We start from the raw sequence: 21,358 nt of genomic DNA, 5'->3' as shown, positions 1-21,358 counted from the left end.
AACTTTGGTAAGCATGAAAAGACCATGGAATAGAAACAGACCTAAGATCCCTAAAAGTTCCAGAATTTTCTTATCCTATTATATTTTAAAAAGGAATCTATCCGACATTCTAGGACAGGCAACATTATGGAAATAATGAGATCGATGGTTCCGAAAGTTAGGGAAGACAGATGAATGGGCAGAACACAGAGGGCTTTTAAAAGGGTGGTGAAACTACCCTGTGTGATACTATAATGGTGGACACATGTCCTTAAATATTTGACAAAACCCATAGAATGCACAATGCCGAGAGTGAACTCTAATGTAAACTATAGACTTTGGGTGATAATGATGTGTCAGTCCAGGTTCAGGGATTGTAACAAATACACCACTCTTGTTCCAGATGCTGAAAATGGATGAGGTTGTGGGGACAGGTGGCCGGGAATATAGTGGAACTCTGTAGTTTTGGCTCTTCTCTGCTGTAAACCCAAAATTGTTCTAAAAAATAAAATCTTTGTTTAAAAAAGAAGTAACACTGCTACACAGCCTAACTAATTATAGGTATATATCCTCCAAGTGAAAAAAAAAAAAGGTAGAATAGTTGAGGAAGAGGTTAAAACTCCTGTCACCAGAAAAAAGTGTGAGGAAAAGTCACTGTGCTGTCACGCCTGTCTTGTGACATCACAGAATACTTGGCAGAACAGATGTGTTTCTGTTTGGCCTAGAGATGAGCAAGAGGAACCAGCAACACTAGTCATCAGAAGACGAGCATTCTCTTTGAAGAACCATGTTTGACGCTGTTGAAATACTGCACAGAAATGCCAGGCAAAGCCATTCAACATACACATACAACCAGGACATCATTTTTAATTTTATGTCTAGATATTTCACCTCATTTTTGGTACAATAACTTCCCAGATATAATATCTATTTCCATCTTAAAGAATCAGGGGATTTGTTAGCTAATTTCAGAATTGACGAACTAAATATCTATCAGATGTACTCCCACAAGCATCTGCTTTGCTAAAAATGTTATAAAAGCAGAAATCCAGGTCTTTAAGGGTGTTGGAGAAGACTCTTGAGAGTCCTTTGGACTGCAAAGAGATCAAAGCAGTCAATACTAAAGGAAATCAATCCTGAATATTCATTAGAAGGACTGATGCTGAAGCTCCAATATTTTGGCCACCTGATGTGAAGAGCCAACTCATTTGAAAAGACCCTGATGCTGGGAAAGATTGAAGGCAGGAGGAGAAGGGGACAACAGAGGACGAGACGCTTGGATGGCATTACTGACTGAATGGACACGAGTTTGAGCAACTCCAGGAGATGGTGAAGGACAGGGAAGCCTGGAGTGCTGCAGTCCATGGGGTCGCAAAGAGTTGGATATGACTGAGCAACTAAACAACAAAAAGGTCTTTACATATAATAAATGAGCTTTCCAAGACATCAAATTCTAATTAAACCTTAAGTTTTAATGAGAAACACCACTGCTAACTAACATCCTGCAATTACTGTGGTACAGAGTAGAATACGCAGAGGAGCACACAGACAACACCAGATTCAACACATCTGAGACGAACCTTCCCAAGCATCAGAGTTTCACAAGTCAGAGGGATAAGTTCTCAAAACATCCATACACATGAAACAAACTTTTCATCTAGTTACTAGAATTATCCTTCAGACACAGAGATCATAAAAAAAAATGTTATTTGGGTTAATTAGTTTAAAAATCTAAGTGAGAATATATGTAAAGCCCTATTATAATTATATACCCCTCCACCTTACCTTCAAAAGTTCGTTTTAACACGAGTCCAGTTTTTCAAAATTGTAAACACAAGCTTTTCAAAGGAGATCTACTGTCTATGAGAATTGACTAGCATGTCTCATTCACACCTGAGGTGACCCAGCTGGCCAATGGATGGGACTCTGGGAGCAGAGGGAGGCACAGGTCAACCCCCCATGATGACATCATCTCTTCCAGGGTTGCCTCGTCTCTCAAGGAGTGGCTTCATGCGGGGACCCTGCACCCCTGGAGCATGGGAAGCTTCAGGGAGAGGTTTGCAGGCACAGGCTGTGTATAGAAATCATGGTCCACATCCTTGGCTTCCAAATGTCTACCTTTCCAAAAGGCATCTACCAACAAAGGTCCATCTGGTCAAAGCTATGGTTTTTCCAGTAGTCATGCATGGATGTGAGAGTTGGACTATAAAGAAAGCTGAGGGCAGAAGAATTGATGCTTTTGAACTGTGGTGTTGGAGAAGACTCTTGAGAGTCCCTTGGACTGCAAGGAGATCCAACCAGTCCATCCTATAGGAAATCAGTCCTGAATATTCATTGGAAGGACTGATGCTGAAGCTGAAACTCCAATACTTTGGCCACCTGATGCAAAGAACTGACTCATAGGAAAACACCCTGATGCTGGGAAAGATTAAAGGCAGGAGGAGAAGGGAACGACAGAAGATGAGATGGTTGGATGGCATCACTGACTCTATGGACATGAGTATGAGCAAGCTCTGGGAGTTGGTGATGGACAGGGAAGCCTGGTGTGCTACAGTCCATGGGGTCACAAAGAGTCAGACACAACTAAGAAACTGGACTGAACTGAACTGTGGTTCAGGCTGCTGCTGCTGCTAAGTCGCTTCAGTCGTGGCCGATTCTGTGCGACCCCATAGACGGCAGCCCACCAGGCTCCCCCGTTCCTGGGATTCTGCAGGCAAGAACACTGGTGTGGGTTGCCATTTCCTTCTCCAATGCATGAAAGTGAAAATGAAAGTGAAGTCGCTCAGTCTTGTCCAATTCTTCACGACCCCATGGACTGCAGCCTACCAGGCTCCTCCATCCATGGGATTTTCCAGGCAAGAGTACTGGAGTGGGTTGCCACTGCCTTCTCCATGTGGTTCAGGAATGTGCTTTTTTTCTGCTTTTTACTGCTGCTTCTTCACACCTCTCTCTTGAGGATCTTTCTTCTCCCATGTGACAAAAGGTAGACTTACCCCTCACACATTCTGATTCTGACTGAGCAAACTGCCTGCAAGGTGTTAAACTTGCTGGTGCCAATAAAAGGGCACATTCAAAATACTGCAGGTCAAGAGAGCTTTCTCTGAAGAACACCCCATACCATCCCAGCAATTACATTCTCCACAAACGTGAATTAACTTAAAACAAGAAAGCAAGCCTCATCCAGAGATTAAGAAAAGCATTTCAAACAAGAATGTTTGACTTCACATATTCTGTTAATAATTTATCAAACTTTATGTTTATGTTTTGACAAATTGTTCATATAGATAAACTCAATCCAGAAATCTATTTAATTCTTACCACCTTAGGATCATATTTTTATTGCAAAGTATCACTGGATAATCAGAGTGGTTTTTTTTTTTTGACACATTACATTTGGTAAAATTCTGTGTGAGAAAATAGAATGGAAGTATGAATTTCAAGGAGGAAAAGGATCAATGTAAAAAGTTCCTACTATTAAAGTGCTTGTTCTGGTATTTTTAAGTGATGATGGAGTATATCAAATCACAATGTGTTTAAATTCCCTTCTTTACATTTTAAACAGTAATAACTTTATTTTAAAAGTCAATATTTACATTATACTAGGAATCACATCCTTTGTAGCTTTTTAATTTATAATGAAAACCTAAAAAATGTGCAAGGGAAAACATAGTTATAAAAATCTTTCAGAGGTGAAAGTTGAGGACAAAGAATGTTGCAGAGCTGTTCTTAAGCATCATTAGATGACCCAGCTTGGCCCCCTCTTTGGTCCCTGCAGGATCAATGGTGAAAATCATATTCTGCCTCTTTTGGGCCTGAATAAGTTCGATACTTTAAATCAAACACCCACATTAACAGTGACTTCCTGTGCAAGTCTTTAAAGAGCTGTTTCGGTTAAAGCCCATCAAAATCTTGCAAATATTAAAAAAAAAAATGATAACCGAACATTTCCTCCTGTACTATTTCCTTGACTGGGGGTGGGGACTTAGGGGGAGGCTATTTCAGATCTGTTCACATCATGACACAATGCGCTATCAGTCACACAATTCTTGATTATTCCTATTTAACAGGGAATCAGGGGGAAAACATGCACTAAAACACTTTGGCAATATTTTCCACCACCAAGCCTTTTACTAGGGCTATTTATATAACAAAATATTAATCACATCCTATCCTTTCTGGCTTCATTTTAATGATTTCAGAAAGAGGAAAGAGAGTAGAAAGGAACCAGGAAGGATGGTGGGGAAGGAGAAAACACAGCAGCAGAAACTGGAGCTGGATCGTTCATTCATTCAATTAGTAGCTGCTGATAGCCTACTATCAGGCTCGCCAGAGCCCTGCACACTAAAAAGCGGGAGGCACAAACACTTTGCCCTAGAAGTGAAGAGCAAATAAATGGCTTAGCTTCCACCTTCCCAAGCCCCACACTAATCAAGGAGCTAAAAATGGCTTAAAACCAGAAGTGAGAGTCTCAACCATCACAGAACTTGCCGAGTCCATGTAAGAAGGAAAATGAAAGTACTCATTAAATACGTCTGTATTTAGACATGTCTGAAGATTAGGCAGTTCTGTGAAAAACATTCTCTTCAGATGGCAATTTCAGACACTTCCCATGAAATTCAAAAAACAAAGAACACTGCAGAGGTATTCAGGGGGTGAGGGCATGGGAAAGCCTTAGTATTTCAGCGCTTTTCCCAGTCACAAGTGTTTTCAAACAAGAATGAATTTCCATGGCCTTCAGTGTATCACAGTTCTTCACCCCAAGTTGAACATTAGGCAATATTCTTTCGGCCCTGTACACAATGGGTTCACTCTTCTAGACCAGCTTAGAAGAGGGGGATAACAATTCTGATCTGGAGAGTACAGATGACATGACTCTAGAACCACATAATAATTATCAGGCGGCAGACTTCAGTACTCTATCCTGGGGTGTTTATACAGTGTTTCAAGCTGTATCCTAAATATAACTGTAGAAGTGACACATGTTTTTACAAGTGCTGTTTAAGAACAGGATAGGCAAACGAAATGCACCTCAGACTGAGCTAGAGGAAAAACAAGAGGTCTACCCCGACTGAGAGTCAGTAAGCCAAGCAATATCCAGGGGCCTCTGTTACTCCCTCTGAAAAAGGAGGATTCTAGAGTTCACTTGCCTCCTCCACATGCTTTATAATACTGTTCAGAAAATGGTGGAAGTCTTCAGATACTTTAGGTACAAAGTTTCTATCAATGTTTTCTAAAGTTATGCACTACAAGAATTCCTTCACAAATCTTCTTAAAGTCCCTACAGTCTTAATTCTTTCTCTCTATAGGCTCAGAAGAGAAAAATGAAGTGAACTTTTAGATGAAAAACCACAATATTGTGATTATCCTCCAGTCAAATTAATTTTTTTAAAAAAGATGACGTGTGCTGACTAACTACCCTGCTCCTCATTAACCAATTCAAGGTGCCCATCTTCTCCCAAGATCAAAGAGAACTGGCATAGGAAGAGTTTTAGAATAAATCAAATGACTCTGGAAGTGCAAGAATAGAATGTAAATTCTCTTTACAACTATAATGACATGAACACTGGAAACCACACATACACACACTCACCCAAACTCACAATGCACACAGAGATTATCAGACTTAGCTTCAGAGAGAACTTTCCAGAAGAGTCAGACATATTAGATAAGTAGATACTATTGACATTTATTTCTTTTATAATCTCCATTTGTAATAGTTAACTATATCCTTTAAATTACTTAATTGTTGAAACTGGCTCTCTATAAAACTAAAACCATTTTCATGCCCACATTAATCTGGAGTCCCTACTCAAAGATAAAGATAGTATTTTTAGCACACAATGGGAAATAATATTAAGATTTCTGTTTCACTCTTAAAAATCAGTGGTAAAGTTCTCCTCCCCTGTCTTGGCTCTCTTAGAGCATCAAAAGTATATTTTAACTGTTTCTGAGTCCACATGTGGAATTTAAAAATCCAGTTTAAAAGGCAAATGATTTAAAATATAAACACATGACTTCCTTTTCTACAGTGATTCCTAGAGGGAGGGAAAAAAAAGTCTGAGTACAAACAAACTGTTTAAAGAGGATTTTTTTTTTTAATTAAAAGCATACGACAAAAGCTAACTAAGCTTCTGCTTTCTCCTGGAAAAAAATAATAAAGTCAAGACTCCCCCATCTTAATCTAATTAAATCGAAATTAAAGTTCAGTTTAGGTAATACCAAGGCTGTAAGAGGGTAGCCCTCAATTTCTGAAGAGTACGTTTCCAAGTGTGTGCTTGCATTAGAGCAAGGGTTGGCAGACTTTCTGCAAAGAGTCAGTAAATATTTTCAATGCTGCAGGTCATATAGGCTCCGTCACAAGGACTGCCCTCTCATGGCCCGAAAGCACCCACAGACAGTACATAAACAAATGAGGGAGGCTAGATTCTGTTTTATTTATGGACTCTGAAATGTGAATGTCATGTAATTTTCATGTGCGTCAAAATATTACTCTTTGATCTCTTTCAACCACTTAAAAATGTAAAACCTATTCTTCTTACAGGCCATGTAGGCAGTAGGCTGAACCTGGCCTGTGCACAGTAAGTGGTCTGCCAGCCTCTGAGTCAATGTCATAGAAGATTGGATGGGGGGTCAGCTCATCTTAGTCAATGTCCTTAGCACATAAAGAAAACTGAGGCCCAGAGAGGTGTGATGACCACAGGATCTCCCAGCAAATTCACAGCAGAAATAGAGATGAGAATTAGATCTCAGGAAAGGCTAATTGAAAAGGTAAAGCAGTGATGAAGAAATACCCGTCTTGAGTTCAACTCAAATGGACAGGCAGTTGGGTGTTCAACATCAGAGATGTCACAGCAAACTAGTCACCAGCAATAGGAGCCTTCAGTACCTGCCCGCCCACTGTGTTAAGCAATTTATCAGTTGCCTGCCCACTGCAAGAAGGCAGCGGCACCCCACGCCAGTACTCTGGACTAAGCGACTTCACTTTCACTTTTCACTTTCATGCACTGGAGAAGGAAATGGCAACCCACTCCAGTGTTCTTGCCTGGAGAATCCCAGGGACGGGGGCGTCTGGTGGGCTGCCGTCTCTGGGGTCGCACAGAGTCAGACACAACTGAAGTGACTTAGCAGCAGCAGCAGCACACTGATTCTGAGGGTTCTGTATCAGCAGTGAAGACCCAAAGATGAGCCAGATACCCATCAGCCTGACTCTGGTCTTCTGGGTACATAGTCCTGCTCATTTCTTCTGCAGCCAAAATAACAACCTCCACTTTGGTTATTCAGATCCTAGAACTCCAAGAAAAAAGGTCAATGTGGCCAAAGAGCAGAGATCAATGTTAAAAATTATTTTAAAGAACAGAGTAGAGAAGGGACGGCCAACTTTAGCCTACCTTCAGCCTACCTTCAACGCCCAACATGGTCAACCTCCCTCTCACCCCTACTTCCTTCCCTCTTTTTTAAAATATGTTTGTCTCTTCCTATTAATATTTTTCTTTCTTTAATCTTCTCTTTTTTCTTTTTTTGGTGGGGTGTCACTGGTGGCTCAAACAGTAAAGAATCCACCTGCAATGCAGGAGACCTGGGTTCAAACCCCTGGAGAAGGGAATGTACCAATTCTTATTTTCATTTTCCCTTCACTCTTTTTATTTTGCCCTTTCTTTTTATTTTACTTTCACTGGGTATAAACTCAACTGAAATACACTTTAAAATTAAAATTCACACATGTATCCAATGATGTTTAACTTACCTCCTCTCTAAATAGCATTCTGTAGTTTTAAGAGAAAGACTCCAAATTAAAGTGACTTTTTACAAAGGATCTATCATCTCTTTTAATCACATCTTTTTTTTTTTTTCCAGAGAAATTTAGGGTTTTCTATCCTATTCACTCAAGGCTGGAAGTTTTACACCAGTGTTACCAGTGTTTTTAGAAATTCCATCGTGATGGTATTTTACGAAGACTGGTCTATCAACCGTTTTGTTCTTACACACTTCCTCAGAAAAGACACCGTTCTATACTTCTGTGAATAGGAAGTGGCATTCTTACAAGTAACTTTCAGTTCTTTTTGACAGCTTAAAGCAAGAATGACTGCAAACACCTCAGAATTTTTTCAATGCACAGTTATTCTCCTATCTAAACATAAGATTCCTCAAATTAAGTGAATCGATGTGTTTAAAATGAGAGAAAAAAGGACAAAAATGCTACAATTCAAACCTCTGGATGGAGATTTCACAATAATAAAACACTTCCTACTAACATTGTTTAAGCTAGAGAGAAAGCTGACCAGATAAATGGGCATAAACTTAAAACAAAACATAATCAAAATCTTATTTTAATTGAAATTAAAGAACTGAAATTGATGCTAGACAGCTAGTCTCTTCAAACTGACAGAGGAGGAACCAACTAGAGATCAGACTACTGAGTGCCTACCGTGAGCCACTTGTTGGACAGAGTGGCTTGATTATCACAACTTGATTATCACTTGATTATCACAACTTTCCCATCAAGTATTTATTATACCTATTTTTTCGTCAAGGAAAGTGGTGTCATAGCAAGACTGATACAGCTAGTTAGGAAAAGAGATGTTCTTATAGCCCAGATTTCAGGTATCAATTTAAGGATCCTTTTAACTATGCCACTCCCATGTAATATTTTTGGAAATTGCTCATTGTGATGTCACAATATTTTAAAACATTCTAAATACAGAAAGAGAGTACCCTAGAACCTTGACATAAGACTTTGGTAAAGAACAGAGCTCCTCAAAACAAGATTATTCCTTCTTGACTGCTAAGAAAAGGAGCATTAGCAGTTAAACGTTACATGCACCTCATGGGCCCTAAGACATAATTGTACTGAGGCTCCTAGTCACCTAAAAACACATTCACTTGGCTTCTAAATGACTTCATGACTGGATCATTTATTCAAGTTGTAGCTGGCCACTTCTCAACTTAATAGTCTATTCTGATATCTGGACTCCATTAAGAAGGATAGTGAAAGATTTTCACACTTGCAGAAATAAATGAAGATATTTCAGCACGCCTAAAGAAACACTGAAATTCCTGGAGCAAGGAGCAACACCCATTTCCTGTCCAGGTAAGAAGAGAGGCTGAGGGGAGGGTGGGGACAGCAGGGTCATTAAAATGGAGACCTATAACTGCTTGCTGTCTTAAAAAACTACAACAAAATGATTTCTGGCAACTCTAGTATCTCAAATTGCCCTGGAAAAACCTTACCCTGAAAGAGTTCACAAAAACAAAGCCAGGTCTTCCTGTGACTTTAAGGCAGATACTCAAATATCTGACTGGAGTCATGAGGGCCACTTTGACTAAGTCAACAGGTAGGGTAAACCTCACAACTAACTCAGAAGCATACTGCTTTAGTCAACAAAACTATCAGAACTGTGTGCTTTTCTGACAATCAGAAGGATTCTAAAAATTCAACTGAAGAGATTCCATCAAGTGAGAGTGAAGGGCTCAGAAGCGGCACAAAAGGAGCCGGAAGAAGTAAAAAGAAAGAAAAACCATTTCCAGAAAGCGTAAGTCATTAAAATATTTTACGTGTCCTGGTCAAATATTAAGGGTTTGTGGGGGGTTTCTTGTTTTCTACAATAAAGATCCTCTTTTTAAACATAACCACAATACCGTATTCATACTTTAAGTCATCAAAGAGCCAGTCAGGATCCAAATGTCCCCAACCATCTCTTAGAAGTATGTAAGTTTGCATCAGAATCCAATTAGTCTTAATTCTCATTTAATCTATATATTTCCCCTCCATTTTCTTTTTTCTTGCGTTGTTTTTTTTTTTTTTTTTTTTTTAAAGAAATGAGGTCTTTTTGTAGAATCCCCATAGTCAGCATTTTTTAACTTAAAAAATGTATTAAGGCTTCCCTGGTGGCTCAGTGGTAAAGAATCCACCTTCAAATGCTGCTGCTGCTGCTAATTCGATTCAGTCGTGTCCGACTCTGTGCGACCCCATAGACGGCAGCCCACCAGGCTCCCCCATCCCTGGGATTCTCCAGGCAAGAACATTGGAGTGGGTTGCCATTTCCTTCTCCAATGCATGAAAGTGAAAAGTGAAAGTGACTCAGTCATGTCTGACTCTTAGCAACCCCATGGACTGTAGCCCACCAGGCTCCTCCGTCCATGGGATTTTCTAGGCAAGAATATTGGAGTGGGGTGCCATTGCCTTCTCCGACCTTCAAATGCTAGAGACACAGATTCAATATCCAGTTCGGGAAAATCCCACATGCCATGGAGCAACTAAGCCCATACGCCACAGCTACTGAGCCTGTACTCTAGAGCCCGGGAGCCGCAACTACTGAAGCCCGAGTGCCCCAGAGCTCATGCTCCATAACAAAAGAAGCCAACAATGAGAAGCCTGTGCATGGCAACTCCAGAGTAACCCCTGCTTGCCCCAACTAGAGAAAAGCCCACGCAGCAACAAAAACCCAGCACAACAACAAATAATTATTTTTTTTTAATGTATTAGGTTAAAAACAGGCTATCTCTAGACCTACTACATTATTCCATCAATGTCCCACACCATGAAGACTATCCAGTCTCTTTCAATGAGGTCCATGCTACTCAAGGATACATGTTTATCCAAAAAAAATGTTGCCATGACAAGTAATATTTGCAACATTCTATTCAAGTACTAGAGGGTGTCATCCGGAGAAGGCAATGGCAAGCCACTCCAGTACTCTTGCCTAGAAAATCCCATGGATGGAGGACCCTGGTAGGCTGCAGTCCATGGGGTCGCTAAGAGTCGGACGTGACTGAGCGACTTCACTTTCACTTTTCACTTTCATGCATTGGAGAAGGAAATGGCAACCCACTCCAGTGTTCTTGCCTGGAGAATCCCAGGGACGGGGGAGCCTGGTGGGCTGCCGTCTATGGGGTCGCACAGAGTCAGACACGACTGAAGCGACTTAGCAGCAGCAGCAGAGGGTGTCATGGAGACAGAAGACCCATAGGTAACACCTTACCTTATGCTATAGTACTTTTGAAACAAACTGGGGTACAAGTTAGTTTTTAAAAGACTATGCCTAAGCAACAAATGGAAATAATGAGCTCTGTCCAAATGCAAACTCATTTAGGTCTCCAAGAGAGGACACATAGTACCTATCAGAAGAACTCAAGTAAGAAAGATTCATTGTTAATAATATACATACACCTCTCCTACCAAGTTTGCACATTAACTATTTTTTCCTTTAGTTCTTCTGCCTTACTAGAATGAACCCGGTGCTTCAGTAAATACACAGTCCTCAAATACATGGTATGTCACTCATCTGGGATGCCTTCCACCCCCATCTTGCTGCTTAAATAATTTCTTTCTTCAAGGACCAGTTGGACTCACTCTAGCTCCTTGAAACCTTTACCCATCTCTGGACTTCTGGAGTCCCTAATTAGTACCCCCAAAATGTAGTCTAAACCTGCACTATAGCTGTTTTGAGACTAGTACATATGTATTGAATAAAGATTTGAGGAAGGCCTTCCATGTTTAAGGCATTCAAGGTCATCTCTAACAAGACCATGAGCTCCATGGGGAAAAGGGTCTCTTGTGATGCTACACCTATTTCAGGAGTCCAGAAGCACAGTGTCTAAGAATGTGTACTTGAAGTCAAGCTTGCCCAGATGTGTTGAATCCCAGACTCATAATTACTTAACCTCTCAGATCTCATTTTCATCATCTGTAAAATAGAATGATAACAGCCAGTCTTTCATAGAGATGTTATTAGGATCAAATTACATAAAGCATGAGTATTATCTTGTCTTCAGTTCAGTTCAGGTGCTCAGTTGTGTCTGACTCTTTGTGACCCCATGAACTGCAGCACACCAGGCTTCCCTGTCCATCACCAACTCCCAGAGTTCACCCAAACTCATGTCCATTGAGTTGGTGATGCCATCCAACCATCTCATCCTCTGTCATCCCCTTCTTCTCCCACCTTCAATCTTTCCCAGCATCAGGGTCTTTTCTGACGAGTCAGCTCTTCGCATCAGGTGGCCAAAGTATTGGAGTTTCAGCTTCAACATCAGTCCTTCCAATGAACACTCAGGACTGATCTCCCTGCAGTCCAAGGGACTCTCAAGAGTCTTCTCCAACACCACAGTTCAAAGGCAGCAATTCTTCTGTGCTCAGCTTTCTTTATAGTCCAACTCTCACATCCATACATGACTTCTAGAAAAACCATAGCCTTGACTAGACGGACCTTTGTTGACAAAGCAATGTCTCTGCTTTTTAATATGCTGTCTAGGTTGGTCATAACTTTCCTTCCAAGGAGTGTCTTTTGATTTCATGGCTGCAATCACCATCTGCAGTGATTTTGGAGCCAAAAAAAGTCAGCCACTGTTTCCACTGTTTCCCCATTATCTTGTCTCCTCATTACCAATTCTCTCTAGTCTTATCTAATCTTATCCTTTATGGAAAGAAGAGGAGTAGAGGACTCCAACAGAGATACTGCCACGGAGATGGAGTTCAAACACTCCTTGATGATTTGAATACATGGAAGATACACTTTGCCATGGGTGTGAGTGTCCCTTCCCAAAATATTTAGGATCCCTTTTCCTAGTGTCACCCTGATGCTTTCCCTGTGAAGAAATGGAACTTGCTCAGAACTAAATACAATGTAAACCTATCTCCATCCAAATTTAAAAAGAGGGGAAACAAGAAAATAAACAAAAGACCAAAAATGATATTTTATCTTCTGATGGGGCCAACTGATATATGGATGTGAAAGTTGGACTATAAAGAAAGCTGAGTGTTGAAAAACTGATGCTTTTGAACTGTGGTGTTGGAGAAGACTCTTGAGAGGCCCTTGGACTGCAAGGAGATCCAACCAGTCAATCCTAAAGGAAAACCAGTCCTGAATATTCATTGGAAAGACTGATGCTTAAGCTGAAACTCCAATACTTGGCCACCTGATGCAAAGAACCAACTCATTGGAAAAGACCCTGATGCTAGGAAAGACTGAAAGCAGGAGAAGCGTACGACAGAAGATGAGATGGTTGGATGGCATCACTAATGCAATGGACATGAGTTTGAGTAGGCTCCGGAAGTTGGTGAGGACAGGGAAGCCTGGCGTGCTGCAGTCCATGGGGTCACAGAGAATCAGACACGACTGAGCAACTGAACTGAACTGGGGCCAAAAATTTACTTTTGAATGGAAATCCAAGAAGCTCTGCTTACAGAAGCTTTTCCAAATTTTTGAGTACCTCATGAGTAAAAATCTTTTGAACATGAATGTATAAACATATACACATATATACATATTTATTTCACTCAAATAGTCATTGAGCATTCACTGTGTGCATTACACTGTTCTAAATGCTTGTAAGTAATAGAGCAAAGATTTTTGTTGTTGTTGTTCATTCTGTTCAGCATTTAGGAAGTCGCGCCTGAGGCAGGAGTACACCTGGCCTGACCAATTGTTCCTGAAACCCTGTACCTGTGCCCAAAGCACAGTGAGGTCAAACAATACCAAAACGGAGCTTGGAACAGAGCAAGGTTCACTGCAGGGCCATGCCAAGGAGACGGGTGGCTCATGCATTAAAAACCCCAAACTCCCCAAAAGCTTTTAGTAAAGCTCGTTTCTAGGAAAGGTGAGGGAGGTGCGTGGTTAGTTGTTGCAAACTTCTTGGTAGCAGGTCCTTTGCTCTTGAAGTCAAGCCATGGTCAGGTAACAATGTTCCTGTAAATCTTCACCAAACATTATTCTCCGTTCTGACAAGAAAGGACAAAGTCCCAAGGCTCAACTTCCACCCTTCGAGGTTCAGATCCTGGCTAAGAGAAGAGAGATCTCAGTTGGCAGCTCCCTCAGGGCCAGGTCCCCATGTCTTGCCCAGCCATTATCACTGATGAAGCCGGGCGCCCAGGACACAACTGGCCCTCAGGTTCCTCATGCCACCCAAAGCGGGGTACAGGGAATGCAGGTACCCCAGACTGCAACCTATGCAGACTGCTGCTGCTATTAGGTTGCAGAGACAGGGATGGGGGAGAGCTTCACTGCTGCCTCAAGGCCTGGGCCAAGGCTAGTGGGTGGCCTTGGTGAGGGCTCTGGAGCCCTGCAGGACAGAGCACCCAGCATGTTCCCTGGGCCACCCAGCTCACCTGCTAACTGAAGGCCAGTGGGTGTGCTGGAAGGCTCCAAGGAGAAGGCTGGTATCAGCCTCTTACCTCACTCTCCACCTGACAACCACCACTCCCACCAACTGTTGGCTGAATGGCCCACTAACCGTGGCTTGTTGACAGTCAGCTCCTTGGGGGATGGGCCCCATTGTGCCGACCAATTGCTGAGCAGGACCACGAGTGGTAGCTCATGGACAGTTGGCTGTTTGTAGGCAGCGCCCACTGTGGTGCCAACCAACGGCCGAGCAGGACCACTAACAGTTCCAGTGTGAAGTGGGCTGGGCTGGGCTGGGCTGGGCTGGGCAGGTTACTGGCACACAGCAACACCCGAACGTTAAGAGCTCTACTACACACTGAATAGTGAGGAGGCTGGTGTGCTGGAGCCAGGGAGAGACCAGAAGAGACATGGCTGCACAAGTAAGTGGCAGAGGTGAGTGGAGGGGACCCAGTGTGACACCCCAGACAACAGGTTTTACTCTGGCTGAGACTGGAGGGCTTTGAACAGGGAAGCTACGTGATCTTAGATCCATCCCACTGATAGCTATGCTGAATAGAGTCCAGGGGCCAAGGCTGGATGGGGAAGACTGATCAGAATGCTACCGCAACAATCTGAGAGATAGTTTGGCCAAGGTGGCAAAAAGTGGAAAGGAGAGCTGAGAGGCTTTTATAGCACTAGTATACAACATATATTAAAAATAAAAAATAATTAAGGATTTGTAAAAGAAATATTCTAATATTTTCTTTCTCACACTCAATAAGACATCCCACTCAGCCCTGGAGTGGAGGTGCCCCCCTTCTCTTGGAGACCACTGTTTAACAATAATTGCTTGGTGGACTTGTGTCAGGTGACCTGAATTTCTGCCTGGCTTTCTGTTGTAACACTTGTCCTGTGTTCACTTCCCATCTTTCTCTTCATTCTGCCAGTCTTAGACACCAAAACAAGTTTCCTCCACAGACTCAGCGTACCTACCATACAGAGGATGTTGATCGTATGTAGGAATTCCCTCCTTGTAAAAGTCTGTGGCCTTTGGGTCCATTGCACACAGTGTCTGGGTGGGGCCAATGGTTGAGAAACAGACTTGTTAGACCCAGATGTTATGGTGGAGTTCAACAGAACAGGATTAAGAGAATCCAGGCGGTTTGCTAAAGCAGCCCCCTCTGCTGAAGACCACAGCGGCCCCAGCTCACCACAGCTCTCAACAGAAAAACCTGGGGTCTACAAGTTTGCTCCCCTTGCCCGCAAGAGGCTCAAGGAGTCTCAAAGGCCACACTGAGAAAAGCCCTAAAGGTTCTGAACATGCCCTAGAAGATGGCATTTTAGAGGAAAGGACCCCTGATTCTCAGGCAGAACTGTGGGTGCTGGAAGGAAAATCAGAAGTTCATGGAAGGCAGATACTTTTTGAAACTAGATTCCATGAGTTTAGAAGAGGTTGATACTGAAGTACCTGGGGTGCTCTCTTAGAATGTTAGAATGCTGGAAGAATTTAGAAGACCGTCCACCCACCCACTCCCATGCAACAAAGAAACTAACGCCAGGAGTTGTCCAAAGCTACACAGCTATGAGAAAAAGAACCATGAGTAGAACCCAGATCTTTGTATTTCTAGTCAAGAGTTATTTTAAAAATAAATGAAAGCAAAATTAAAGCAATTTAGCATAGAAATCTTTAGAAACAGGTTACAACTGTGATTAAATGTTGCATGAGACAAGGAGGGGTTCCATCCCTGATCCAGGAAGATCCCACATGCTGCGGAGCAACTAAGCCAGTGCTCCACAACTATTGGGCCTGTGCTCTGGAGTCCATGCTCTGCAACAAAAGAAGCCACTACAGTGAGAAGCCCACACACCACAACTAGAGTAGCCCTCGCTTGCCACAACTAGAGAAAAGCCCACACGGCAACAAAGACCCAGAACAGCCAAATAAATAAATAAAATTAAAAAAAAAAAAAAGATACCTTAGAAAGTTACACAGGGGTGTGAAGGAGGGGATTAGAGACAAACGAGAACCAAGAAATATAAGCAAACATTGACTTAGTACAGCTTAAAATGGCCCAAAGGTGGACTACATGATTATTTTCTTTGCTTGGCCCAATTAACAGAGTACTAGACAATTATCTATACCACTATACCACCAGCACCACCACCACCCATGGAGGGCTAAGTCACACAGCAAGGGGGTGGAGCCTGGGCACTGGAGAGGCAGCCAGTCCACTCTCTTCATTTTATAAAGAGGAGCCTCAGGCCCACAGGGAGAAGGCAATGGCAACCCACTCCAGTACTCTCGCCTGGAAAATCCCATGGACAGAAGAGCCTGGTAGGCTGCAGTCCACAGGGTCGCTAAGAATCGGACATGACTGAACGACTTCCCTTTCACTTTTCACTTTCAAGCACTGGAGAAGGAAATGGCAGCCCACTCCAGTGTTCTTGCCTGGAGAATCCCAGGGACGGGGGAACCAGGTGGGCTGCCGTCTATGGGGTCACACAGAGTCGGACACGACTGAAGAGACTTAGCAGCAGGCCCACAGAGGTTAATCTGACTGGCCAAGGGTTGGCTAAGGCACAATATATGTCACCTCTCCCTTATCCTATGTCCACAGCAAACAATGATTATCAGTCATCACAGTTTCCCCATCTCCGGCTGCAAGAGCCACAGTGCTTCTGACATATTCCTCCTGAAATCTCCCCTCCCCACCCCCCACACCCACCCATTCCTAGCTAACTGGTCAGAACTAATACATGAGAACAAACCCAGTTTCCAACTCTGGCCTTACATAAGGTCATAAAATAGTCTTTATTATACCTGCTTCAGACTGGAAAGAGTGTGACTGGTCTCACTATTACTGTTAAGTCTGAAGTGAGCAAACACAGTCTAAGTGGTGTGCCCATGTGTCCAGGTTCACTGGGGACAGCCACACCTGTTTCCTCAACCTAATATTTAATAGTACCCTGTATCATTCTCAAAGGTGTCCCAGTTTGAATCAAAATAATATGGCCATCCATGTTCTATGTAACTCCTAATCAACCATAAACACATATCTGTTTTTGAAGTACATAGTGTTTCAGGGGGGAAAAAAAAAACTGACCCAGTCACCAGCAGTTTTACAGGGCGTTTTCAAATAATACTAAATGCAAATAATCCTTGAAAGGGCCTTGTTACTACTCCCACCAACCTCTATTATATATTGAGCTTCAATATGGAATTTTCCTTGGGAAAAAACAAAAAGAACCATAGTTTATGCAATTTGGAAACCACAGATTATCAGATCTCTGTAGCCCCTGTTTTTAAATTATTTCATGTTCTACTTTCACCTATAAAAATTCACATTATATTGACGACACAGGAATCTTTTTAAAAAATGCTTCAGGCCTGTTGCTGGCACAAACAAGTGTGCCTTTTTTGAGTTTATATTTACTCTCTGTTTAGAGAAAAAGAGGAAGTAAAAGTTGAAATCTTAAAAACAGTTTCAGTCAATCCAGGGCTAGACCTTGTGTACTGCTGTTGTATTTACACTAAAGCAGCCAGTTTATTGACAGGCATAAATTTCAATTTATTTGGAAAAGCCACTGGTCTAAACATCATAGGTATAACCTTTACGCTCAAGAGAAAGATATCATCAGGTGGAAAATTTTAAATTCTCACCTGGCTACCTAGACAGAAGACTAGAAGGAAATATATCAAGCTGTCAAGAGTAGCTCTGAGTATACAGATATAGAGACTTCAGATGGTTTAAACAGGTTTTCTTTTTGGTTATCTAGCTTTCTGATTTTTCTACAATGATCATAGTTTATTTGCTAATGACCAATAAAAAAAAAAAATCACCAACTCACCAATCAACACATCATTCTCTAGGGTAGGGAGGTGAAAGGCAAACAGGATAAGCCAGGCACTAGTCTGGCAGGAGCAGAGACCTCAGAACAGCTCCTGACTCTGCCATACCTACTGTGGGAGTCTGGCTCACCTGATGGCTCCCCGGTAAAGAAGAGCGGGCATCTGTAAAGGCTTCAGCTACACTGCCCTTTCAACTATTGTAAGTACAGCCATGTGGTTAGAGCCCCACCTGTGCAATCAGACTGCTGTGCAGGACACTGCACTCCATCACTTACTGGGCATGTGACCTCGAACAAGTCAATTAGCCTCTTTATTCATCTGTAAAGCAGGAATCACACCACCACCTACCTCCTTGTATGGCTGTAAGATTAAGACAGATGATTCACGGCAAGGGCCCAGCATATAATAAGATCACAATAATGTAAGCCATTATTAGGTCTCGGCCATGAAACACCAGTCCTCAAGTGCACTCCCCAAACCACGTGACTGCATCTCAAAACAACCAGAGAAGGGTCCAAAGAATGAAGCTTTTATTTTCCCTTCTCTGCTGAAGGCAGGACTGGACACAGAGTTTGCTATAAGCCCAGCGCTGCTGGGAGGACAAGGGCAGCCCAGTAAAATATGTAACGAGCCCCACACTATGGGCTAGAAACGCTGCTTTCAAAGTTGCAGGATTTCCAGTTTCTTGCCACTGCCACAGCTGCCAGCCATTGCCTTTGGCAAGGAGGTGAGTGACTAAAATGTGAGCCAGGACTTGGCAAGAGGACACCAAACCAGAAGGCCTCCAGGCAGGAAGCTCCAAAAAGGGCCACCTACAGCAAGAGTCCTAGAGAAGGAGATGGCATTCTGCTGTCACTAGCAAATTCAGGAAAGAATGGTGAACATTTCAAAGGTCCGACAGAACTTACCATTCTGCTTCAGAACTTTGAAGAACTTTGGGGAGGGGGCACCAGGCCAGGTTGAAGATACGACATTCTTAAAATCACTGCAATGCCTTCACTATAGGACATAAAGAAGACCCCCCTCATCCCATAAAGTTCAATATTGCAAGGAATTTCACATCTATCTTTAACTAAGATGTATTACATTTAGATGTAAAGAAATTCTTTCCAAACTTAAAATTATCTCACTTTACAAATATATAAACATCCCAATATCCATCAATGAGGAAATAATTACCTTGTTATGTTATTACATAGGTGAGTGTGTTCTGTGCTGTATAGGGTGATCAGCTTGTCCTGATTTGCCTAGAATTTCCTGGTTTTAGTACCAAAAGTCCCATATCCTTGAAAACCCATCAGACTTGGCAAACCAGGAAGATCAGTCCCCCTAAAGCTGTAAGAAAAATGATGTCTATTGTGTGAAGGGGAAAACAGAAGAGACACAGTTACAAATGCAGAAGTGCTCAATGCCAAATCTATTTGCAGCAATAGCTCCTAGTTCCTTTTCATAGTGAAAAAAGAAAAAAAAAAAACTAAACCCCACACTTGCCTCTCCCTTCCTCCTTTCAACTCACCCAAAACAGAGCCAGGAAAAGGCATTTTCCTCCTCTTGCATGACAGAGATGTCAGCAAGGGACTGACTACCGAGGAGGTGACCACCATCGCCAGCAATCTCCTGCACCCAGTTTCAGCAGGACAGGAAATGTCAATTCTTTCATGTACACATGAAACTTATCTATTATAAATCAGTTACATCAATTAAACAAATTACAAAACTCAAAAACAAACAAAAACCTAAATAATAAAAAAGCCAAGACAATTAGTGATTCAGGTTATTAACACAAAAATGTGTCTTCATACTAAAAGTCCAAGAACTTTGACAAAAACAAGATCCACCTTGCAAACAGGGCATTAAACAAATGAGAGGGAATTAACATGTGATTGTTTTAACACACAGCTGAGTGGAGAGCGAGGCATTTCTACAAACTCTAAGGTCCAGATCTGAAGCAGGTGGCTCCCTACCATAACGGTGAAGCAAAGTTCCTGTAGTAGGAGTTTAAGCAAAGGGTTTTTAAGCCTCTGAGGAGGTTAAGAACCAGTTTCTAAGAATTTAGAGTTTCAAACTAAAAGGTAAGACTATATAAGGCAAGAAAGACCACACACTTCCTGGACCTAAGGCCTCCCAGAAACCATAATTGTTCACCACTCTACCCCACCCAGTCCACCTCCTCTCCCTCAGGCTTTGCCCCATAGGCTGTCAACTTTTAGGTGTCCATCAATCTCAGAACTCCTTAGTTTCCCGTTACGCATCATAAGATGGAATCAAATAAACGTTATACAACCCTTTCTTGCCCTCCACAGGGAGACTGGTTTGTTGGGGGAAGGGTAGGGATGTATTCAAAAACACTTTAAAAGAGAAACTCTTTGAAAGTTCTACTCCACCAAGTCCTGGAGAATAACTTTCTAAAATCAAAAAATGCTTTTCACCAGTGTTGATCCTGATTTATCAGAGGATGCCTTCTTGTCAGCCTTTCAACACAGCCGATGACAAGACAGAAGGAGGTATCAACCATCCCTAGAAGAAAGGACAGGAATCTGGAAGGCAGGAGACAGGAGTGCATCTCTGCCCTGCAAGTCAAGAGCTGTGTCCTTGAGGAAGACATGCTTCTCTGGTCTAGACCTCAGTTTCTTCATTAAAAAAATTAAGGATTTGGGTGAAGATCACCTTTGGCATCCCTTCCAGCTCTAAAGTTCTATGTAAAATTCATTTGTGTATGTGAAAATGACAACACCTATTAGAAGCATTTTGTGTACTTTGAAGATGAATATTTAGAAATTAACAGAGAAGTATAGTAACTTGCAATAACAAAAGATAACATGACCAAGGCAGACTAAAATCGAAAGATTTAAAACAAATGTCTAACAGTTGTCAAAGTATGTGACTAAAAGGTGGGGAGTTGGGGGGAGGGCTAAACTAATATCAACTTACAAGAACTCTTAAAAGCTCTGGAACCAATGGAAACAAATAGATTCATCACTAACAGCTGCTCCTCCTGCTAAATTTAACAATAACGTTCATTTTAATTCAGTGATCCCTCCCCCATATAAAAAGAAAAATTTAAAAGCCTGTAAATACTTACAGAAAGCAAAGCAAAACTTTGACTCTAAAGGCAGGAGAACAAATTAATGTGGTGATTGATTGCACTTAAGTCTCAGGAAGTTCTGGCTGGATACTGAGGACAGGGAGGCACCAGATGCAACCCACTTGAGAAGTATGAGATGTTTAAAACACCAAGGACTGGCATGTTTGACCGCCTGTGTCAAAGTCAAGTCTGCCTCTCTGCCTACGAGGACCTCAAAACAATGTTCATTTCACTATCCATGAATAAATGGCAAAAGAAATAAAAGGAAGCTGTTTCCTTTTTTCGTAGAAGGAGTTACAGAGTTTTGTCATACAACTTGGTTGGGCGCTTGTGAGTGTCAATGCCCTC

The 21,358-nt window shown here is 42.0% G+C and overlaps 1 protein-coding gene and 1 long non-coding RNA gene across 15 annotated transcripts in view; one reads left to right on the top strand and one right to left on the bottom strand.

Moving 5' to 3' along the window:
- Positions 1–21,358, bottom strand: part of ANKRD44 (ankyrin repeat domain 44) — a 311,506-nt gene that overhangs the window by 288,840 nt on the left and 1,308 nt on the right. The window lies entirely within an intron of this gene.
- LOC147378092 (uncharacterized) lies at positions 14,320–21,274 on the top strand. Its single transcript, XR_015144548.1, has 2 exons — positions 14,320–14,528; positions 20,358–21,274. It is a non-coding gene; the product is annotated as an uncharacterized LOC147378092 (long non-coding RNA).

Source organism: Bos grunniens, chromosome 2 (assembly GCF_055505025.1).
Source record: "Bos grunniens cultivar Pamir isolate PY7600 chromosome 2, Bosgru_T2T1.0, whole genome shotgun sequence".
Classification (NCBI taxonomy): domain Eukaryota; kingdom Metazoa; phylum Chordata; class Mammalia; order Artiodactyla; family Bovidae; genus Bos; species Bos grunniens.
This window is presented reverse-complemented; position numbering and strand designations above follow the sequence as displayed.